This window comes from Triplophysa dalaica, chromosome 12, assembly GCF_015846415.1.
Source record: "Triplophysa dalaica isolate WHDGS20190420 chromosome 12, ASM1584641v1, whole genome shotgun sequence".
NCBI lineage: Eukaryota > Metazoa > Chordata > Actinopteri > Cypriniformes > Nemacheilidae > Triplophysa > Triplophysa dalaica.
The window spans coordinates 8,813,524-8,838,775 of NC_079553.1; the positions used below are offsets into that span (position 1 = coordinate 8,813,524).

At 38.7% G+C, this 25,252-nt stretch overlaps 1 protein-coding gene across 1 annotated transcript in view; it reads left to right on the forward strand.

Annotated features, from left to right (window-relative positions):
• The first annotated feature begins 207 nt into the window (after positions 1–207).
• grik5 (glutamate receptor, ionotropic, kainate 5) overlaps positions 208–25,252 on the forward strand; it is a 49,300-nt gene continuing 24,255 nt past the window's right edge. Inside the window, exons 1-3 of the mRNA XM_056763337.1 lie at positions 208–497; positions 672–762; positions 7,382–8,491. The gene's annotated coding sequence lies outside the window, so the exon portion shown is untranslated. The remainder of the gene's footprint in view (positions 498–671; positions 763–7,381; positions 8,492–25,252) is intronic.

Genomic DNA, 25,252 nt, shown 5'->3' on the forward strand with positions numbered 1-25,252 from the left:
TAGTAATCTCAGCGGTGAGGGCTAATATTTGTCTTTGATAAATGAGGAGAGAGAGGAGAAAAGGGGGTGTTGGAAGGAGCAGAGAGAGAGAGAGAGAGAGAAAGACAAGGAGCTGATTGGATTGGAGGGAGAGCAGAGGAGGTATGAGGATACAATGAGCTGAGCAAGCGAGAGAGAGAGAGCACATGAGGAGGGGAGGGGGTCTGGAGTCAGTGAATGCAGTTTGTACTGCTGTGCTTTGGAATTACAGCTATGAACATTCTGAGGGACTTAAAACAGAACTCGAAGCAAAGAAGGAAAGATCATAGGGTGGAAAAGAAAGATTGCATAGCCTCTTGATACGCGACGGTCAAGATCGTGTGAGCGCACAAGGAGGAAACGCAGGAGGAGAAGAGGAGGCGCACTGGAGGGACTTCACCCCATCTTCTCATCCTCAATTCCTGAGATTAGCCTCTGGTCCCCCATCACTGGGGTCATCATTGGAACTGCGCCTCATGGTGTGTATTTGTGTGTGTGACATCACACCATGTTCCATTATTTGCTCCATTCATACTTAATGAACAATGCTATTGTGCAGCGATGTCTTGCCTTTGAAACATTGTTTGTGAACGAGTATGCCGTTGACTGACTGTGTGTGTGTGTGTTGCCGGCGTGTGATTGGTATTCTGTAGACAGTGCACGGTGCTCCAAACAGGCTCTGTTCAGAATGGCTCCACAGAGCGGGGATTGTGTTAACCTGAGGAGGACCATTCTCACACAAGGGTGAGTTTTCAACAGCCTCTCTCTCTTTCTCTCTCTCTCGAGCCCTTCGTTTTTCCTCTAACCGGCTATCTAGTTTTATTGGCTTTATCTCTCCATCGATGTCTGTCTCCATCTCTCTTTATGAATTTCTCATTTGCTATTTCATTAGACTTCAGTGCACCAGTGAGATTTTCTCCTCTCCTCTGTGTTTCTTGATCTCCCTGTTTTTCGTTCTCCCTCCATCCTTTAGCCTGAGTCACAGCGTTGGCTGTCTTCTGAACCGTTTAGAAAAAACGAGTGTGGATTCTCTCCTCCTCCTTATATTGAAGGCTGAAATCTTTCCTGTTGCGCACGTTTTGGCAGCGGCGCGTTGTTTGCATGCGTGTGTTTGTGTGTGTTATGTGTGTGGTGGGCACTGTTGCTCAGTGTTAACAGTGAGATCCGGCTCACAGATCGCTCCCATTCAACTGTGGAACATTTTTTGAGCCTGTGTGTGTGTACGTTGATCTTGTTTTGCCTACGTTGTGGGAAGCAAATGTGTGCCAACCATCCTTAGAGGAAAACTGCTTCGTAAACACTTACTAAATATGGCTATTAATGAAAAGTCCAAAAGTCTGCTGTCAAGGGTAAATTCAAAGCTGTGGGATAAATTGTATCATTGGCTCAATTTCATAGCAATAGATGCTATGAAACAGCATGATTGAAAACAAACATGTGTATGTGTGGTGGGCACTGTTGCTCACTGTTAACACTCAGTTCAAGCCTCTGTGTTTTCTCCACTTGTGTGTGTGTGTCAAGAGAACATGGCAGCGCCTCAGATGTGGGTTTCTCACATCACATCGATCCAAAATTCTGCCCTGTTGTCTCTGTGTCTTCCCACCCGACTCGCACCCGCACCCACGCTCACCCCAGATCTCACCTGCTCACTCTCACACAAGTGACTATGTGCTAACATGCTAAATGATCCCGTGGGATCGCACGCGTGTGTGCGGTTGATACTATGTGCGTATTGATCGGCAACGTTTTGGAGAGCTTGGAAAGGTCACAGTTCAGACCTGGTCATTTTTAACTGCCCATCCTTAGCCGCATCCCACCCCCACAACCCTTATTACTGTGTTTCACAGTTTGTGAGTCAGAGAGTCTCTAGGCCTGTGTGTATGTGTGTGTATGAAGAATGACTTGTCTGTGTTTGGAGAGCGAACGAGAAAGCTGGAGGGGTGAGAGAACGGCTGGTCAGAGGAACAAGAGAATAGAAATGCAGAAATAAAAGTATTTGAGTGAGTTGCTCTCCAGAATGACGTCTGTGATATGCACCAATGTCACTGTGTTTTTCTCTCTGTAAGTCTCTCTTTTATTTAGAAATGTGTAATATAAAACGTTGTTGTTTTTGTTGGGAGCACTTTGACGCAAAGGTCATGGGTTGGATTGTAATGCAACGCAAGCGCTGAGAAAACTTACACTGAATGCACTCAGATGAAGGCATCTGCCAATTTCTGGATGTAAATATAATAAGATAGCAAAGGGTTGATATAAAAAGTGCAAAAAAGTCACCACCAGTTGGCTGATTAGGGTGGATGCTTGGCTGTTTAATGTGTTGCTAAGGCATTCTGTGTGATTGCGGGTGTATCTGTGTAATTCCTCGGATGTTCTAGGTGGTCAAAATGGCCCACCCTTACGAAAAATATCCATCATTTTTTGTGTGGGAAAAGTGTAATTCCCATGTTTTTTGGGTGCATTACTGTTGGTAAAACCACGGTTTTACTATAGTAACCACACTGTAAAAAAAATCTCCAATTTCAGCTGCCTTTAATCTTTAAATTAAATCAAATTAGCTTTATGAGTCAATTGAACTTATAATACAACTAGAAGTTAGTTCAATATATTTTAAGTTGAAAGAGTACATAACTAGGGATTTTTAATGTCCTACTTTGGTTTATGGAGTGTCCAACAACACGTTTATGTCTATAAAAACACTATTATTTTGTAATGATAGGCAGTTATTCTCACCTTACTTCTTGACTGACTCTAAATGATCACAATTCATTGGTCTAATCCCCTCCTTTCAGCTAGCCTAGTCTGATTTGATTGGTCAGATGGTCTAGTCTGCTGTGATTGGTCTACCGCGAATGAGGCTCCCGAGCTACAGTGTTTGGGGGAGAAGAGTGAGTTTTCGAGGGCAGTCCTAGCAAAACATAGGAGTGGACTATATGAAATGACGTAAATCCACAGCGGTTCGCGAATAAGACTCAGACTCTGCATAATTCAGATTTGACTCCCTTGTTTCCAAGCCAATAACTTTGTAATTCATTCACCTTCGCATTTACAACTTGGGAGACTGCTTACTTTCAAACACGGCAACATTACACACGTCATTTTCATGGTCTCATGTTATGTACTCTTTAAACTATAATTTGATTTAACTTAAAAAAAATTATGAAGCTGTTTAACTTAAGTTTAAGTTGTTTTTTTAACATTAACATGCTAACCATGTTTTTTGGTTTCAACTGTTGTAAAACCATGCTTTTTTGGTTTTTAACCATGGTTATTATTGTATTATCGTGAGGGATATATTCTGGTCACTACATATGACTCGGGTTCATCTTCCAATTTAAATATGTGGTAATCATTAGATCTCTTACAAAATAAATAGCACTTCTCCTCAACAAGTCACACAATGTAAAGTATTATTCTTGTCCATAGCCCATGGTTTGGGATGAGACACGCATCCCGATTTAATATTTGCCCATGGAAACTATAAGCAGGGACCGTGATGCTTGCCACTAAGCACCAACAATAACAAAATTCAAAACATAATCAAATAAAACACAATCATATAAAATTGAATAAGAAAAACTTTCATGAAATTAAGCGTATATAGTTAGTTCTGGCAGGTCACGTGAGTCAGCTGATCCTCAGCTTCCTAGAAATATGACACATTCACCGCATCCATTTAAATTTACATTTAGTCATTTGGCAAAATCTTTTATCCAAAGCGACTTACAGTGCACTTATTACAGGGACAATCCCCCTGGAGCAACATGGGGTAAAGTGTCTTGCTCAAGGACACACTGGTGGTGGCTGCTGGGATCGAACCAGCAACCTTTGATTTACCAGTTCAGTGGTTTAACCCACTAGACCACCATCTCCACATGAATTTAAATTTCATTCAGCTAACAGCAGCTTATCGCGTTGCTCAGGAGTAAATAACCCTCCTCCATCCCCAGCTCCACGTCACATTTTCAATTCGGACTCGACTGTTATTCCTTTTCACAGTAGCAAATACTTTACATAATGTGTTATACTTAAATGTCAAGCACTTATGACATCTGCTTGTTCTGTGTACCCTAAGGGGGGTTATCGCCACGCTCCCTGCTCTTATTCGTGCTGGCTTACCGCCAATCAAAAATGTATGCTAATTGTCAATAATTTTTGATGGTAGTGAACCTGACAGAAACAAAAGTTCAACAAACATTCAACAAGACATTTATGAACATTAAAAATGTTATATTGTACAGAATAAAGCAGTAATTGGTTTCTGAGGGCGTACGTCTCATATGAATTTTGCTGCAACAGATGCATAACTGTCCTCCCCCAGAAGTTCTTCTGTCTCTACACCTCTATATATCTCTCCCGCGCTCCCTCTCTCTGTCTCTTCACCTCTCTATATCTGTCTATCACTATATTTCACTCTGTCACTACACCACTCTATATCTCTCAATGTATTCCTCACTCTGTTTATACACCTTTCAGTATCTCTATTACTGTTTCACTTTCTGTAGAGCTATCTCACTCTGTCTCTGCCCCTCTGTATATCCGCTTAAGTCTTTTATTCATATCCCACATTGTTTCAGAGCATCTATGCAGAACATCGTACCGTACTGTCTTTTAATTGTCTGGGAGTCCCTGTTGAGTAGTTTAGTGAAACTTCCTTAATGCCTTAATGTTTTTGTCTTCAGACGCGCAGTGAGCAAGCCAAGGGTATATATCTCTTTATCTCACTCTGTCTCCATTTTCAATTACGATTCAAGTGCTCTTCTTTGGCCTGACAAATATTTTGCATTTGCATTCCCAAAGCATTTACATACATATGCAATATACAAATAAAGCAATACAGAAAGAGCTTTAATCAATAATGAATAGAAAAATACTTTTCCGATAGATAAATGGCATGGTGTTATTAACAACTAAAGCCAAGAAGAGCAACAGCGGGAATCTGATGTGGTCCGATCACTCATGTCCCTCATGTTGTGCCAGAAACACAGAAGTATACATATTTCACAGGAAGAGTTTGGCATGTGTCGAATGTTTCATTTAATGATTTCCAAGCTTTTTTCTTTGATCACAGAGTTGACCCATTCTCTTCCTGTGGTTGCCATTTTTTTCTGTCTGCCTGTTTCTGTGGTACGCTTGTGTTCATTGAGTGAAAGTGTCTGGTCCAGAGTATCGTTGTAACGGGGGTCAGCGGATGCTTTCCAAGGCTTTATGTGATATAGTGAAATAGTGTTGTTTTACATCTCCGTCTCTCCATCTCACAGCAGTCTTTTTTCTCCCCTCGCCCAGCTCCCCCTTTCATATCAGTCTAGCTCATAATCAAAGCATGACACGGAAAATTGTATGGAAATACGAATCGTGGTAGGAGAGCTCACCTCTGAGATTCACCTTTAATTGCCTGCTCCTTTCATATTACAGTTCATCTGAGCACAGAGGGACAACAGATGAGCTCTCTTTATGTGACATTACCAGCCACAATTAGTCAATCAGACCATGGGGAGCCCATCAGTACATGTCGGACTAATGTAAATTCATGTCCCACTTTTAGTTTTCATTTGATTTTGTTTGCAGTTTTCAGGCTAGAAAGATACACTATTCGCTTTAGCTTAAATTACTTGCAAAAAAACTTATATATATTATATTAACATTAAACTTACATGCAATTTATTGGTACCAAGCAGTTTAACTTTCATCAGCTATCGAAAATAATAACATCAATAATACAGTGACAAGCATATTCCATGTCTTTTTTATTAATTGCTCCTAACTGTCGTTCAGCTATTAGTATTAATTCTCATTAGTCATTAAATGTTTGGTAAACACTGCAAATGTAATGAAGGCGGCAGACACAGACGAGCACCTTTAATTTAACCCAGCAGAGCGCCACTAAAAACTGGCTCGCTCACAGATCATTATTGCAAGTCACTTCAAGTTCATTTAGATTCTGATGTGAGCAAAAGTGGCGATGTCGGTGTAGCTTATTGGTTTACTTTTTTAATTACTCTGCCTGTTTCTAATGGTTTGGTAGATTCGGAGTGATTCTGGATTCATTTCTTATACAAGAAATATCTCATCAGACACTCACATTTCGTCACATTTGGTTTTTGTCATGAATAAGTCCTATATATATATAATTTACATTACACCGACATACAAATATTAGAGGTGCCATGATAAATTGATAGTGGGAATACTAAACATGTGACCATTATAATCAAAGCATGACACAGAAAATGATTCGGAAATAAGGATTGTGTTATAAGCGCTCCAGGGATATATACAGTATAATTCAATACAATTTAATTTATATAGAGCTTTTCACAATATGCATTGTTCCAAAGCAGCTTTACAGGAGAAGACAAGAAAAACTAAAAAAACACAGAGAGGTAAAACACAGCACATTGCATGGTGTTTATAGACCAAGTAAGATCATTCTAATAAATAATTAATAAATAACTAAATAATAAATCTAAAAAATGATTAAATAAATGCAGTCTATATTCATCTTGCAAAGTAGTCTATATATATTTATATGGTCTATAAATATATATCTACTATATTAGATATATGAGAAGTTTATTTGCAACAACAACTTCAGTTTGGTAAATATTACTTGGAATCCACAATAATAAACATGTTTTTGAAAATTTAAATTTAAACATGAAATTTGATTTTTTTTTTAAATAACTCTTCATATATTTATGAGTAATATATAAGTAGTGCCACAATCTATTAATATAGTGTTAATACTACACACATGATAATATCGTAAATGATTCATTGCCTGTGTCTGATTGACACTGCCAAAGAGGTTACAAGCTCTGCCTCTCTACATTCATATTTTCAATATAATTCATTGGCCAAAAATAAGAGAAAACACACAAAAAACTAAATTAAAGACTACGTGGCCGATACCATTCTTTAACATTTCATTTCATTGCTGCTGTGAATTACACAATATTTGCAGCACCGGTTTTATTGAATTATAATGAGGCTGTGTTTTGATTTTGATATTGATTGTGGTTTCACGGTCTTGTCATAAGGCACATAAGCACGTTTTTTTAATAGAATTACATTGATTTTATTGCTAAAATACAGTCTTGTACATAAGTGTTATGCGCTGGTGACATGATTCTAATGTAAACACATTAAAGTCACAAGGGAAGTACTATAATGAAATAGCTTTCTTTATTAAAAAGAGATGGTGTTTTCTTGATCATTGTTATATAGGTTGTTTTCATAACCAAATAAAAATATCACTTCCTGATAGTATAATTGTTGGTATGTCAGATCTGATAGTTTGTATGTGTATTACAGTAAATATTTCACATAACTTACAATTAATCCTTAATATTTATCTTTTTTTAAGGTCTTAAGCGACTCAAGGACACGAGACTGAGCAGATGAGGAAATTTCCTCTGCAGTGACAGATGAGACGACCATACTCTCCCCGGCGTCAGCGGCGGCTCTGTTTGCCTCCCCAGACCTCGTAGCAGCCATAACTCGACACGTCTCCATCCTAGAGGGGCCATTCTTGAAAGAGAGGAAGGTGTCTGATGTGCCAAAACTTCTTGAACTCCTGAGAGGAGCCGTGGGATTTGAACGGATTGCAGGATTGATGAGAGATTGTGAGCCGCTCTCCACATCTCCACCTGGGCTACTTAATCAGTTCCTCATCTCAGTCTCTTGAACTCAGCTTATGCTGAATGACTTTATGGTATTAGGCGAAAAAATCTCATATCGTTCACCATATATCTAAATCAGATTTTAAACCAAGTCTTTCTCCGCAGTAAATGTGGCAGGTGTTCTGGACCCGAGGAAGGATTTACCGAGAATAACGTGTAAGATAAAGCGAAGTGAATCTGAAGAGAAGTACTGAATTATTTGGGCATTTATGTCTGTATGAGAGACTCAAAAGGCAGCAATGAGTGAGGCCTTGTGCCGAGGGTTGACGGAAAAAGAGGCAGCTGGACATTGCTGGACGGACATGTGCCTGTGTTGAAGAGTGTATTTGGGTGCGAATGCAGGCGAGAGTTTGTTTGTGTGATTGCCTCTTACATCTGGCTATTATTGCGGTTCTCTCCTATGTTTGTGTTGGAGCCGGCAGGGTCAACATTAGAAGAGAGAGGGGCAGGAGGAGAGCACGAACAAATATTTGAATGACACTTCTGCTTTTGTCACTGTATTTTTGGCATTGTGTCCCGGTGTACTTTTCTCTCTGAGAGCTTAAGCTTTGTAAAAACACGCTACTTTTGACCCATCAAAATGGATTATTATAAGAATCACAGCTTGTGAAGGGCTCTCCGATGGATCATCGCTGTCCAGAATTCCTTCTCCGCTGAGACTCTCCACACCACTCCATATCTGTGACTTTCAACGTGTCATTCTGGGAGACATCTACAAATCCCCAGAGGACTGCATTCACTGGTAACCACTGCGATCCATGGCATCCCGTTCCTGACAAGGTCTGCTTATTTCGGTGAGTGTTGTTATTCCACTCTGTGTGTGTGTGTGATGATGTTTCCATGTTTGTGTGTTCGTGCATGAGTGAGCATTTGGAATGAATCTGCAACAGTTGTTAGGGCCTTAAAGGCTTTATGCTTTTTTGTTTAGGTGGTCGTGTAAGCTTGTTGTTTGTTTTGCTGGTCATATAACCTGCTATGCGAGAAGGAGCTTGATGTGAACATGCGTCTTTATTTTGCGGACGTTTTTGAGGTGCCCACCTCACTTTGTTGCTGCTCATTAGATGAAATTCCACATGTTTGTTTTCTTGTGTAACCTTCATAGTGTATCTCCCTCCTTCACTTTAAACTGAATAGAGATGTGACCTTAAACAGCCTAGTGAACTATGAAAAACACCGCCACACACTCCCACCTTACACACTTCCCACGGTGCTCTGCAGGCCTGAATATCCTCTTCTGGGTAAATGGAGCACATTTATGTGGTTAAGTAGGCAGGCACGTAATAGGGCTGTTTGAGCTACATTTGACGTGTGAGAAATGAGCAAAAGTATAGAATCTGAATTAATGGACAAGGTCACCCAAAATGAACATTATTTTGTTATTTATTTACGCCTATGTATTCCATAAACAGGTGATGGTATTGTTTCTGTGAAACAAATGAGATTTTTTTGTTTATAGTGAAATGTGATCTGTCAAAAATTATGATGATGATGATAAAAAAAATACAACACAAAGGTTTTAAGGTCTAGAATGAGGGTCTCAAAGGTCTTCATCACATCTTCAAGCCTCATTTTGACAACTCATAAGGCTTCATAATGGTTTAGCAGACATGGTCACTAGACTATGGATAAAATAAAATATTATTTATATATTTATAGTTATACAGTATATAAAAAATGTACATTTACATTTAGTCATTTAGCAGACCCTTTTATTCAAAGCGAATTACAGAGAGTTCAGGGAGCAATAAGCGATATGACATACAGGAGCAATAATACAAAAGGGTTTTAATACAAAGTTACTAGTTTCAACAAAAGCCAGACCAATGCCTATTGAAAGAAAGAGAGATGTTTTTTTAACTCATTTGTCTGTCAAGTATTCACAGAAGAGGTTTTAAGTAGTTTTTTGAATGTTGTGAGAGATGTGGTTGACCGGACTGAGTTAAGAAGAATGTTCCACCAGGAAGGAGTCGTGAAGGAAAATGAGCGGGAAAGCGATTTTCTGCCCTTATGAGAAGACAATACAAGACGCCGCTCGTTTGCTGAACGCAGGGTTCTTGATGGGGTGTAGGAGTGTGTGAAAGTATGCCGGTGCAGATCTAGTGATAGTTCTGCAGGCAAATATTATTGACTTGAATCTGACACGGGCTTCAACGGGTAGCCAGTGGAGAGAGATAAAAAGGGGAGTCACATCAGCCCTTTTGGGCTGTTGGAAGATGAAATATAGTTTATAATTAGTTTGGAGGAGAGCATGGTAAAGTTTTGACAAACAAAAAGAACTGCATCAAATTCTTTAGATGTTAAAGGTCCAATGTGTAATTTTTGGGAGGATCTATTGACAGAAATGCAATATAATATGCATGTCTTCAGAGGTGAACAAAGACTTCACATAACGAAGCATTTCTTTCAGTTTTTATTACCTTAGAATGAGCTATTTCTAAACCGCGGGTTCTTTTTGGCAAAAGAAGCAAAAACATAAAACATCTTTGTCCTGTGTCAGCCACCGTATTGCTTTAAAGGGAGGGGTGGAGTGAGCGGTTGGATGCAATTCGAAACCTCACCCCTATATGCTGCTAAATTTCATACACTGGACCTTTTATAAATGAAGGTGAATAATTTGGATGGTTGTTTAAATCTTTAAATCCCCCCATGTAACTCATATGGGGGGGTTCCCCCAGCTTAAAAAAATTAAATTCTGGCTCTGTATATAAAGAGCAGTTGGGAAGGACAAGGGTGAGTAAATCATAAGTAAAGTTTTTCATTAACAATGCGGTCATTGTGTAATCTCCTCAGTGTGTGACCGTACTCCACAGGTTTCACAAATCCTCTTTGAGGTAATGTGTGTGTGCCTTGTGTATTTGAATAGCAGCAATCATCCGTTTGTCCTGTCGCCTTATTTGTGTTTAATGAGAATAAAGACCATGTTTTGACTCCATCAAAACTCTAAAGCACGCCAGTGCATATATATGCATATTTTCTGGTGTAAAAAATAATAATTATGGTTTGTTGAAATGGGTGGCACATGTACATGGTCTGAATGCACAAAGCAGCTTCTTGTGGATTTACGTACTTCTTTGACATCAGCCTCCACTGTTTCCATGGCAGTGGACTATTGTTACTTTCCGTCTGGGCTACGGATATTGGGAGAGGCGTTTGTGTCCAAAAGCATTACGAGGGTTTAGGGCTGGACTTGAAACCTTGAAAACAATAAACTTTCTCAGATTTTTTAAGAAGAGGATACAGCTCCTTAATATCCTCGTTCCTCTCTAGTTTCAAGCTGCCAGTTGTTATTTGTGAGGTCACATACTTCACACATGGCTCAGCGGGTGCTCAGAGATATAAAATACGGAGGGAAAATTAAGCTGGTCTCATCAGACGTCGCACAGATAGAGAAGATGAATGGAAATGATATCAGTTGCCTACTTGGAATAAACAACAAAGCTGTTAGGCTTTTGCGGTCTGCGTTTGAGGGCCTGCCTGGAAGGATACATTTCTGTGTAATTGTGCCAAAAAGAAAAATATCAGATTCACTGAGAATATCAGTCAGGAAATAACATGATTTATTTTCGCCCGTTTGGAGAACCACCTGCAAAGTAGTATTCAGTAAAATTGGAAAAGGCCATCTGAGGAAATCAAACTGTGATTGTTGCACAGGAGGACATGAGGCGGGTTCAACAGCGAGGATGAAAAAGCAGATTTATTATAATGTCAGAGGGATTCCTGACGGAGCTGGTTTGGCAGCGGTGAATAGAGTGAGGATCACCGTATCTTCAATGAATGGAGCTTAGCCTTGTTTGAGCTTATGTTGGTTCACTTCCCGTCTCTTCGTCTTTCCTTCTCGTGTCTCATCTTTTCCTCTTCTCATCTTTTCTTGGTACTTGGTATCTCTGTTGGTAAGAGCGTGTGCAGACGTGCGCCACAGGTTTGTGTAAAAACTGATTTTCCATGTTATTCCAGCACGATTTGGAAAGGTTTCATCTTGTGGGCTTCAAAGGAAGTGAGAAAATCTCTGGTCTCAATATGATCACAAACCTGCATCGTGCATTATTGCGTACCGTTCACAAGCTCTCAGAATTAACATCGCCCGCATGCAATATTATGCACTGGATGGAAGGAATGAAATGACCTCACCAAAAGACAGCATCACAAATATGACATCAGTTCCAGTTCATTGGTCCACTGGCAGCTGGATCGAATGTATTGATCTAAAATAAGAGCATGTCAGGTGTATATGTGTGTGTGTGTTTGGGTGTGTGCACGAAAGAGATTTAAAAACACTGGCTCAGTGTTTTTTTTTTAAAGACACCGGGGAATGTATTTTATATCACAGTGTGTTCTTTGGTTGGTATTCCGATGTGTGCATGCAAGTATGCAAAATGTGATTAATGGTGCGACTTGCATGTGGCATATTTACTAGTTTCTAGTGTATTGTTGTGAATTAGTGTTTGCTGAGTGAAGCACTAAAAAAATCTTGCTTCTAAGGATGAGAATACCATGAATAACATTTTAAAAAACAAATAATAAACTGAAAATCAAATCGAATGTTAGACTGCACTGCCGACTCCATTATTTCTAACCACAGTGTCAGGAACATTTTTATTATATTGCAATTTGTCCGTCGTAATGTTTCAGACAGATTAGTGCTCTCTGAAAACTTCAGATTCATAAGTGAACTGTTCTGTTTGTGTGAATGTTAACACTCATGGTATTCATTAGAGCTCTCTTGCTTTGTTAAGGCGATGAACAAGCAAGGCGGGGTGTCTAAAGCGCCAGCAACAACTGTTTGTTTGCACTGATGGGATGAAGTGCCCCCCTGGGTGAAATCAATCAATTCCCTTTTCTTCATTTAGCAGACACTTTCATCACAATGACTTGCTAATCGGAAAGGTGTTATCTGATTGTTGTGTGGATTCGTAGATGTTGTCTGTTTGTTTTACTTAATCTGTTTTTGGTAATACGTCGATAACAATTGTGATTCTTTTAAGCAGTATATGACATAATATGACGTAATATGACATATTGAAAAAATATCGACGTTCATGATACTGAACAAATTGAAATATTAGAATACTGTCAGTAGTGAGCTATCAATAACATCAGTATATTACAACATTCTTTTTTGAACTAGAGAGGAATAGATAGATGTTTAAATGTTGTGTAGCTGGAACCTTTTATATATTTAACTAAGGGAGATTTTGTACTTTACAGCAGCAGAAAAATCATGAGACCAATTTGTAAAATGGTCATTTTTATTCCATTCTGTGGAATATATATGATATTTCTCCCAAATTTCAGATAAAATGTGTATCACAGTTTTCATGTGTCTTTTATAGTGCTGACTTTGTGACACTCCTGAGGTTTGATTTTGACTAGAATGACCCCAATACATCACGAAATGCTGCTTAAATGAATATCTGAAATGGTCTCATATTTTTTCACGGCTGTATGTCCTAATCAATGCTGTTCAACATGCTCAAACCCCTTACGAAAATGAACAATGTTTATCCAGTAACTTTTTTTGGTGTATTGGCAATGGCTACCTACCACTTATCGTTATGTATGTCCAGAGAAACATGAGTTACCCTCTTATGATTGGTCTGTGGGATTTACTCTTAATAATGACAACATGGACTCGTACAAAGGAGAAATAATAGACTACTTAAATGAAACAATGATGTAAAAGCAGTGTCGGAGCCAGACCACGACTTACAGGGGGGCAAGTGGCTCCCAGTGGGGGGCACACAATCAGCATCATTAATACAAAAATACAAAAAAAATCAAAACTACAGCATCTGTGCAAGGGCACGCTCATGTAGGATGCTATTTTCCGTACAAGTGAACAAGAATAACACAAATTAAACAATATTACCAGACAGAGTCACAACAAAAACACCAGGTTGACAATTAGAACTATTCTGTGACATAGTGTTTATTCTCACCAAGGCTTCTAAAAGTAAATGAAACACACGTAACGTTACCTTTCAAAAAAGCTGAATGCGCTGCGTGCGAACATTCAACCTCCTTAAAACTGTGTCCTTACATTCGGTTGTAAATTTTCCTTTTCCAAAGCTGAACCAACTAAGCCTTCCGTTTGTGAAGCATCAAGCATCTGTACCTTTGCTAATTGCTAGCGGCTTCCCTCCACATGTATAGAAACATTAATACACTGCGTAATGACGCATCATCACAACAGCTGGACTAGATTAATCTTTTTTTAACAAAGTAAATACATAGGCTACCATTTTCATTTCCACTTTGTTTAAAATGCTTTAAACGTTAAAACTTTGTATTAATTCTTTTCAGTATGTATTACATGAATTAAAAACTGTGTTATGTGGGGGGGGCACAACAACCCTGCGGGGGACATGGCCCATCGAGTGCCCCCCCTTGGCGCCGACACTGTGTAAAAGTGAATCATAAAATTACTCATCTGTAGACATTCTAAGTCACAGCATCAGTTCAGGTGCTGAGAGTGGGTTGATCTGATCCAGAAAAGGCAATAAAACATCTGTTGAGCCATGTGCACAAACGCTTTCATTACAGCCCATTTTCCCTCAACACTCTGGATCATTTAGCCATTAGGCCTTTAATATTTAAGTCTGTATGTGCCTCACTCAGAAGTCTAGGGTGCACTTCAAAACCTAAAATAGAAACATTCTGAATTCCATATATTGCCTTCACGTGAATTACAGTAAAATAAATTGCTGACTTTTTATATAAAAACAGGAGGAAAAATCTTGACTGGCACTCCAACCGTTTCCAAAAGTAATTTCTGGAAGGTAGAAAAAGGCAAAGGAAAACGACCACTTCTTTTTGAAGTTTTCTTCGAGACACTAATGATAGCCTTTTTCCCCCTCAAGAAAAAAATCTAATATTGAAGAGATAAAAACAGTTCTGAGTCATGGTAATGCTTTTGAAGTGCTTTTGCTTTAGAGAAAATACATTGGTCAACCTCTACTTTTCCGTTTGTTCAGAACTGGGCCAATACGGTGGTGTCACAATTAAAATCAATCTTCCATTAAGAACAAGTGGCTCTGTCTGTCTGAAGCTTCTACCTGTGGGCCCTCATTTCAGCTCGGCTCTGAAAAAGATCCATCTTTATTAGTCCTTCACATTGCAAAATCAATGGAAACCCTCTTTCATAAGGGAACTGAATATGAGCAGACACAGGTTCTCACGCCTCTACACTTTAAGGCCTCACCTATAAAACCTTGAAAACTCACTTTATACAAGTCGAGTGGTTCGAATGGAGATCTAAGAAAGTCCTGAAAATGGTTAGAAAAGCTAATGAGAAATGTAGGTTACTGGACAGTACAGTAAAGGTATTATAGGATTTAAACCATTCTCACGCCGTGATTTTATCATTTGAGTAGGCCATTCAATCTGCCATTCAATCCCCTTAGTTTGGCCAACGAAGATGAGGTGTATTGCCGGTAAAATAAGATATCATTCTTTTTGGAAAGCAAATTCGCTTTTGCTAATTTGCATTCTGCTGGGGAATGTGTATACATTCCAGTGGCTAATATATCATATCATGAACGCGATGAACGATAAGCAATGCATGAATCAAACTTACTCAGCCAACAATTTCTTACACAGTTTTACGCATAGACCTGCATGGGCAGGAAGAAATCATAGAGAACGTTGAAATGACTGACAAAAACATGAGTTCCTTTGTCTTGCCTACATGTGACAACAGCATTTCACATATCGTATCATATTTTTTGAGTCATTACTCATGCCAAGGTTTTGGTCGCATTGATGTGCCTTATTTCATAAATGTTAAGTAATGAAATATACTCATGGCACTATTTTTGAAAACATTTTTCACAGTACAAAAAATGCCAGGTTATGGTTGGGTTAAATATGGACAAACCCAACCGTTGTGTTTAAATGTTGTTTTAACCTATTTCAACCCATTGTTGAGTCTAATATGGAAATTGCAACCCAGTCTCAAGGCAGTTATGAAATTGGCACGAAATTTAGTATCTATTGATTCGTGTTCATGGACACGAGTTCCCCCTTGTTTCATGTCACTCAACATTTTTTTTTATGTCACTCAGCATGACTTTCAATACAGAGATCGCTTTTGTGCACTAGGCTATATCCATTTATATATTTATAACCTGATATCAATGGAAGTCATACATATTTAAGGAGGTGGGTAACCAACACCTTACCACACCCCAAACCCTAAAATCACAGCTTTGAAGGCCAATTTTTTTTAAACGCACTACTGTACCGAGCTGGCAAAGGAACGATTAAGGCCCACAAAACACCGCCCCTAAACCTTATGTCAAAGGGCAAAGATAAATCATCAAAAAACATATGAATGCGATCGTAGGAATTTACAACAGCCACCTCTTGAAATAGGTTGCCTACGAATTCCCATCCGATTGCGTTGATATATATTTGAAGAGTTTGGTTCCAAAATGAGATAACTCATGTTTTTTTTGTTATCGTGTTTTTATTGTATTAATAAGACGTATTTTTTGAGTTATTATTATCTCAATTTGGAACTTTACTCTTCATTTATATACATGAAAGACACTGCATTTTAAAATATGTTACAGTAGATTTAAAGTCGTGCTGGGTGACACAAAAATTGGAAAATAGAAATTTGTGTCTATGAACACGAATCAATAGATTACATTTTGTGTCATGCCATTAATTCCCTTGAGACTGGGTTGGACATTTTCTTAGTTAATTTAAGAAAACTGCTGGCTCTATCTATCTTTTACCCAAATATGACACATTAAGCTTTGAGTTTAGTTTTTAAAGAACTTTTTTAAGGAAATTTAGAGATACAGTTCTTATGGATTTATGCTACGTTTCAGGCATCTTTGGGATGTTTCCCACCTCAACCGGAAACAATTTCTGGAACTCTTCTCTTTTACAAATTAACAGTTTTATTGATTGTCAAACTCCGCTCTTAGTAAAAGTTATTAGTAACGTTAATGATTAAATTTTATTTTTGATAAAATTAAATTTTATTAAATACTTTAAATGTTACTAAATCCAGACAATATGTCCAGGTTTGAGGTGGGAAATATCCTTAATCCAAGGTGGAATGCTGCATCATCGCGCTGCATGTTGGTCTCAGTTTTTCTTACTTCATGTAATCCCAAATGATGGCAAAATCAGATCTCTGTGTTGGCCCTATTGCCTCTTTCCTCTACGCTGTATATCACTGATAATCACAGTCTCAATAAAAATGAATGACTTCTTGTTGCTGCAATACACTCTCAGTCTGAATAAGGCTTTAGAAAAACAGTAAATTCCATGGTGGAGTCACAGTCTAATGCCTAAATTGCAAAAGCTGACTTTCTAAACCAGACAAAGAGTCCAATGTTGGGTCACCCAGCTCCCTTTGTAAACTAAAGCCATCTGTCTCATCTCAATAGCCGTCAAGAGTAAATCTCAGGACTCCACAAACAGAACACACCCAACCTCTCTTCACATCCCAAAAGCCCCACTGTAAATATGGCTTTTTCACAATTGCAGGTGTCATACAGAGAGAATACATTACCAGAGTCTGATCTTGAGCATTTCCACCCTAGACTTGCTCTATTGTAAACAATAAGAGAGATAATACAACTCTGTGCCGGTGTGTTTGAGCCCTGCAGGAACAGGAGTAATTTACAGGTTCTGCAAGCTTAGCCCCAGGGAGCTTCTGCCTGGACAGTGCTTTGAAGTGCCTCGCATTGGGGTCTAATCCATAAACATGAGCTGTGTTTGCTTTCAAGTAAATCAGCGGGAGAAATGGGCACATGCTCTGAGGTCTTTGCCGCTGTGCCGGCGTTTGTCGGTACATGTTGCGTTTAAAGGCCACAGGTCGCAGTGTTGCCTCTAATAATGTCATTGTCCCCAAAGAGAACAGAATCATCTCCATACTTGGCACGGCTTCGGTTGCTCTTGACTAAATGTCAACCGAGTTGAACCGCATTACGTTTTTTCCCACTCTACAATCTCCTCTCAGGGTCAGGGAAGACCGTCTTCGTATAATGAAGTCTCCTTGAGATGAAATGAGCTCATATGTTGTTCTCGCCGGCGTCTGACCGCAATGTTTTACAGTGTTGATAATCTATTTCACACCCTTGTTTCATTTTCTCCCTCGATTTAAAGCGTACTGTAGCTCTACTGGAGCTGTACGCGCCACTGAAAGTCATATAATCAACAAGCACTGTTATGATAAACAATGTGTGTCCATTCATGTGTATGTTGAGCTTGCGTCTAGCTGTCCGTCAAGTTACTCAAGCAGTTAAACGTTATGGGCGTCTGTCACAAACATTCGAGTCGAGTCCTTCTGAACACCATTTTCTGATGCTTCCCCTCAGGTTATTAAGTGGGTTGTGGCGTTCACAGTATGCCGATGTTTGATTGCAAACAGCTGGATGCGTCGCCATCGTGCAAGGGACTCCATCATCAATTGGCATTTGCCACCCGGCGAGTCCGCGACAGCTGTCACACGACGTTTTGGATAAGGCCGTAGGGTTTGACAATCCGAGTTAAGTGGTGCAAATGTGTAAGGTGGCGACTGTCACCGCGAGTCTGGTCTTTAATTAGCCTGGCCCATCAGCGTGTGCCCGCGCTGAATTATTTATCCTTGTGAGTCATTAACACGCAGGGTAGATTCATTTTAATGACACGGAGAGGGCAGTGACTGCATCTGTGTGGCTGGTGAGGTTATCCTCTACCTATTATTTGCTGCGACCTGATCCTTTGGTGTGTCACTTTATGACCCTTTGGATGTATATACAAATGTGGCGTTTTGACAGATTAAGTCGTGGTAACGTTTGTTTTGATGGGTTATAGTGTGAGTCTGTGTAAATATGTCTTATAGTCGGAAATATTCAAGATCTTTATTTTAGATCTTTCATGAGTTTTAATGTCTTTATGGAGATACAGTTCTGCACTAACACTGCATATCTCTAATATAACGGCTGATTATAAACCCATCCCTTGCTACCTCTTTGTCCTCTAATTTAAGTCTTCAGCTCTACTGTTTTCACCCCTCCAGCTTTCTCTCTCATACACACTCATCTCCCCTCATCACATGCCTCAGCTACCATTATTATCTTTATCTATCTTCCTTCCCTTCAACTTCGAAACCCCCCTGCACGTACGATACATTATATCTGTTATACTTCTTACACTGAAGAGAAGATTCAGTACATTGAGCAGAAAAATGTTCTACATTTAATGACTTAGTTAACTTTAAAACATTAAGAATTATAAGGTATTAGTCAACTCAAGCATATTAAAGCTCTAATTTATTTTAAATAAAATTTGTTTATTGTATTGTAGCTTCTAATATACAATCCTACAGATTTAAGCCAGGGAAAAAAGAGACCGTTTCAAAATTATTTTCACTTTTTCTGAATTTAATACTTATTATTATGTGTTTAGGTAAAATTATCGTTTCTGTTTTATTCTGTGAACCACTTATAATATGTTTTATCAACTTTTATGTAAAATATTGTTTCTATCTGCATTTATTTGCAGAAAATGAAAATTGAAGAAACAAGTCAAAATAACCGAAAATGTGCTCTGTATTTTTTCAAAATTCTAATATTGCAAAGAAACAAGTATATATGCCCTTTAAAGAGCCACGAAACACTTAACAACATTTATTTAGATGTAAACAGTTGGGTGTGTTGCACATCATAGAAAACAACTGAAAGCAACAGTAAGTTATTACAGTAGAGAAAACTATTTCATTTGATCAATATTTAACATTAATATTTTTGCCTTCCGGGTTTAAAATCCTTATCTGGCCAACATTAATGGATGTGATGTGGCAATGTTCTGTATGTACATGGATGATGCGTCAGTGTCTCATTATTATTCATGAGACTGTGTTTTCTTGAACAATGAGAAGACATTTCTCCTAATTATTCATGACAGCGTCTTGTGATTGGAGCTCCCGTCTCCAATGCCGGAACGTTCGCTGGTTTTTAAGGGCTCTTCTTCTCACAGCGTTTACGCTCATTTTAATCGGATTTTTTAGAAACGACAGTTAGATAGAATGTAGATTAAAGGGGCGCTTTAAATATTACAACAGTAATGTTTGGACATGTGTTTAGGAAAAGTTCACCGTTTTTCTATGTGATAACCTCTTTATCAAAGTTTTCATGTGTCTAGTCGTGCTGGCAGTCTGTCACATTGCAGTTGGATGACTTTGTCACTCCTGAGGTTTGATTTTGTTGAAATTCAACAGACACTGGACTGGAATGACCACAATACATCTTGAAAATTTTTGAATGGTCTCTTATTGCTCTTTTTTTTCCCCATGGCTGTATCTCAGTATCAGTAAGGCTGTTTGTAAAGGTCCAGCAACACAGCTGTGTTTCCACTTTTAACTGGATGCATAAAGCCCAAAGCTGAACCCCGCTGAATGTTTCTCGGATAATTTGGAATGTTATCGGCCAGTAAGGCCCCAGCACCCAGCATCAGTGCCTGACCTCACTCTTCAATCTGAATGGGAGCAAATCACTGCAACTGTTTTAGCATCACAATGAGAAGCACTTACATGTAAGTGTGTCATATTGGTGTTCACTTGGCCATGAAGTTAGGAGGTTTCTGATAAATGATCTCAACTTGATGTGTTGTCAAAAGGCTGGTAGAAAGATTTTAATCATTTGAAAATATAAATATTTATTTTTGCTGATGGTGTTCATATTCCTGGAATGCACTGGGTTGTGAATAATCCATGTGGCTGTATTCTTTGTCTGTTTGTCATTGTTATTTACACATTTTGTTGTTTTGTGATATCTGAGCTCATTAGTCTGGAAAACATTTCAAAATGACCGGGTTGGTGATGTGTTGTCATGTTTCTCGTATCAAATGTTAAAGATTCACTCCCCCAGCAATTTCACAGGTTTCGGAAAGTTTTTTTCGAACATATAAAACTGTTTCGTAACAACTTTTCTCAGTCCCTTATTGGACAATTCTCCCGAAAAGCACATGGCACGGCAACAGGTGAGCAGGAGAAGGAGCATTCGCAGACATCACTTTCACTTGTGTGCAGGTGTTAAAGAGCATACGTTTGCGAAGATCAGGTGTTTGTTTGTTCACTGCATTTGGGTGATGAATGTTATATAAACGGTGGATATAACGCTGGATTTGGAGATCGTTTGAAACTGATATATGGAGCCGTCCCAGCGCTAAAAGATGCTGGACATGAACCGCATGCGGTGAGTGAAACCGATGTCTGTGTTTCGTTGGCAATGGGTGCGCCCGTGCTTTAGTTCAGCCTACCAAATATACCTGTAAAGCTGACTGCATGCCAACATGCAAATCCAACCACAAGTTTAATTACTGTTTGCCCGGCTGCACACTGAGATTAAATAAAGACTCACACATGTTCCTTAAGCTTCAGCAAATCAACCTCAATTTCCTCCTCTATCTTATTTTTTGTTCTGTCCGCTTGCCACGTACTCTATTTCCCTCGTCCTTTACAACATTCCATTTACATGTTCTGCCAGAGGGTTTATTGAAGTCTAACCCTGTGAATTACCTCATTAAGCCTCAACAGCAGTCGTGAAGTTTACTGTACCTTACTGTATCCTTTACATTCTTCCTTTACGCATCCTGATCTGTTTCCCTCCTCCACACCTTCTTTCTCCAATATTTAGTGCTGTTTTGTCCCCTGATGTTTTCAGCGTTAATAAATAATTTTTGTGCTGATACCATTTCTCACAAATTTCTCTCTCTCACTGGCCCTGTTTATTGAGATTGAGGAGGCTGCTGGGGCCCCAGAGCCCTGAAGTGTGGTATAACAGAGAGAGAAGCAGTAAATCAAACTGAAGGGAAAATAGCACCCCTTTATTTAGTGTGCCCTCCTCTTCAGGTCTGTCTGTCCTTCACCTCTGACCAGGAGGGGGAAGGAGGTAGATGATGGGGGGTGAGAGATAGGGGGAGCTGTGTGGGGCAGCTGGGGGTAAAATATTACACACAAACAGCATAATAGGTACAAGCATATGACACAGGTCAACATGTCATGAATGCGTTAATAATTGACATATGTACACCTTAACCAGCTATGCAATTTTAATCTTCTATTTTTCATTTATTATGAAATTGAATTGTGCTCCAGTTTAATGCTTCTTTGGTTTTTAATTGTTCATTGTATCTCATTATAGTTTTGGCACACATTCAAGCGTTATGTCATTTGACATTTGTTTCCAGGTGTCAGGCCACTTCGGCGCTCTCATCTTTAGGCCTCTGACAGTTAAAAGCCCTAGGGCACTTGCCTCATCGGCCTAGCCCATGATCCATTCCATGCGTGTGTATTTATAATTATGTTAGTGTGCTTCAGCGGTCTTGTTCATTGTGTCCTTCTGCCTCTGTCATTGTGTTGGTCCAAGGGAGGTGAATCTGTGCGTGTGTGGCTTATTCTCTTGTCCTCTAACGGTGAGCAGAACTGGAAGGCCTGCGGCGGCAGCAGTGACACGGGAATTTACATGTTAACAATGAGAAAAAAATATTTAATTCAGAGCAGCCAGCAAAAAGAACAACCTCACAAATCCTGCAAAGTCTCTCTCTTTCTCTATCTCTGTCTATCTCTCTCTCTTTGTAATTTTTTAGTTTCAAGCTGCTTTATTGTTATGACAAATAATTGGTATATTTGTATTGCCGATGTGTACAGCGTATAAATAAAACTGTGTAAACTGACATTAAAAGTGCAAAGTACATAATGTGAGATGAAAGGAAAATAGTGTACAATGTACTGTCTACATAGCTGCATTTTGTTGTGTTTATTTATTTTCGTTGGCACATATTATCGCTCACCATCCCACCTTTGTCCCTAAATATCAATTCATGTCTGATAGGCGCAACAACAGTTATAAAAAATTACGGTAACACTTTCCTTAAAGTAAGTATGTATAATGCATTAAAAAAGTAGCTTTAAAGCGTTGTAAATCACCTTTTAATGCATTGTAGTGTCTTATAAATGATTGTTATTGCAGTTAATACATTGTAACACTTAGCGATTCATTGTTACACTACACATTTTAAATTGGTTATAATTGTTTACAACTACATATAATGCATTACAGCACACATTTTGAAGAACTATGCATTTAACCCTTTAATAACTCTTTATAATGAATTATACATACATGCTTCAATTAAAGTGTTACCAAAATTACTAATTAAATACAGTTAGAAAGATCAACAATGAAATGATGGAGACAGACTCATGTCACATCACTCAGTGTTCCTCATACTGTGGCAGACAGGCACATAATGTGCTGCTATCCCACAGCAGTCTTTGTGTCCCTATAATTAGAAGGGCATTTTTTTGGTGTTACATAAATGGGGAAATGTGCTGTGTGTGTGTTTGTGCGTTTTATGGTTATTTTATGCATTCAGTCAGAAAGTGCAGCTAGGCCTCTATTTGATCTCAATGTGGACACAACCTTTCTTCCCATGTGAACCATGTTTTCTGTGTCTGACTGTTGCTGTGGCAATTTTGTACCTGTTCAAAGCCATTTTGTGTTCTTGTTTTACGGCCACATTTTTACTTGATATAGTTGATATAATTCAGTTTCATATTTCTTGTGATTTGGTTAAATCTAAGTAGTTTGACAGTATTGTTATGCCCGGAGCGTCAGTGCAATGAGGGTCAGGAGATGTTAGTGAAACATCACAACTAAAACTATTGGACCAGATGAGAGTGAGGACATTTCTCTCTCTCTCTACATCTCTCTCTCTCTCTCTCTCTCTCTCTCTCTCTCTCTCTCTCTCTCTCTATCTCTCTCTATATATCTCTCTCTATATATATATATCTCTCTCTCTATATCTCTCCCTCTCTCTATATATCTCTCTCTCTCTCTCTGTTTGCTGTGATTGAGTGTCTCTCTCCTCTCTACCCTTTGATTGAGGATCTCTGTTTCTGCACTGTAGTTGAGAATCTCTCTCTTTCTGTGATGTGGTCGAGAGTCTCTCTCTTTGCTCTGTGGTCGAGGGTCTCTCTGGGTGGCACGTTGCATGGCAGGTGCCAGCTTAAATCTCAGTCATCACTGTTATTTTGTGCTGATTGCACATGTTATTGTAACTAATTAAAGACTGATGGGCATTAAATATTCAAGTTTCTCTATAAGTAGCACTCTGAAGACAGCCATACCAAAGGCTTCGCCCACTAACACATTCACAGCTAGATCTAACACAGAATGACTTTAAACACACATTAAATCTGTGGCATATGTTTTTTTCACATGAACAGTACTCTCATGCACACAAATGTAAAATGTCTTAAAGGAATCGATTCCTTTAAAAACTCAATCTCTCTCTCTTGCTTTCGAACGCGCACACACACGCACGCACACATACACACACACACACACACACTCTCTCACACACTCACACAGCCCTTGATGTCTCTCACCCACCCAAACAGAACTGATTCGCTTCATCTAATCACGAATTTAAAAACATGACCCTGCTTTATGTATTTCAGAATGTCTGTAGTCTCCACTGATGTCACAGTCCATTACAAATAAAGTGTTTGAGGAATTAAAACAGCATGTTAATATTGAATGAGCTTCAGTGGAAGGATTATTTAAAGTTATGTGATTACGTCTTTCACGGCTCTCACGCAGCTTGGCCACATGTTAACCTTCAGCTCACACGATGTTCACTTAAAACCTTTTGAGGCTTTTTCACACTTTGGCTTACTTCAGCCAAAGCTGAGAAGTAGGTTGAAAATATAGGAGCATTTTATGAATGAGAGTTTTAAAATCAACTCGGAACTATCTCTGAGGACACACAGATTATACATATACATAAACTACAATATTGGTTCAGGTGTGCGGTGCAGTATCAGCCTCTGGAATGATACTATATTGATACCTTAAAGGGACAGTTCACCAAGATAAAAATTCTGTTTCTCCCCCTTAAGTTATTCCAAATCGGTATACATTTCTTCTTCTCCAATGAACACAGAGAAGATATTTGGAAGAATGCTTGTAACCAAACAGTTCTTGGCAACCATTGACTACCATAGTGGGAAAAAATACAATAGTAGTCTTCAAAAAAACTTATTTAAGTTCAACAAAACAAAGACATTTATAAAGCCATTTATTTCTACCATGGAAGTTAATGGTGGCAAAGAACTGTTTAGTTGCAAGCATTCATCCAAATATCTTTCTCTGTGTTCATCAGAACAAAGACATTCATACACATTTTTTAAAGATTTGAAACAACCGGAAGTAATCTTGACAGAATCTTTACTTTTGGGTTCCTTTATGCAAAAAAACACTGTTAATGCTAAAAAAGCAACTTGGACTGGCAATAGATTTAAAGACTCAACAATTTGCAGTATGTGTAATAATAAGACACAGTAATTTATATAATAAGTCAAATGAAAAAAACATTTTTACTCACACTTTTTAAAAATATGTTTCAAAAATATTTTGCCATGTTGTGTGATAGCCACAACATTTTATATTCTGAGCTTCTATGATCATTAAATGCCACTCTACAAGTGACTTTTCTGTGACAAATTTGGCAATTACAGATTTATACGCCAACACATCAGCTGCCGTATTTTG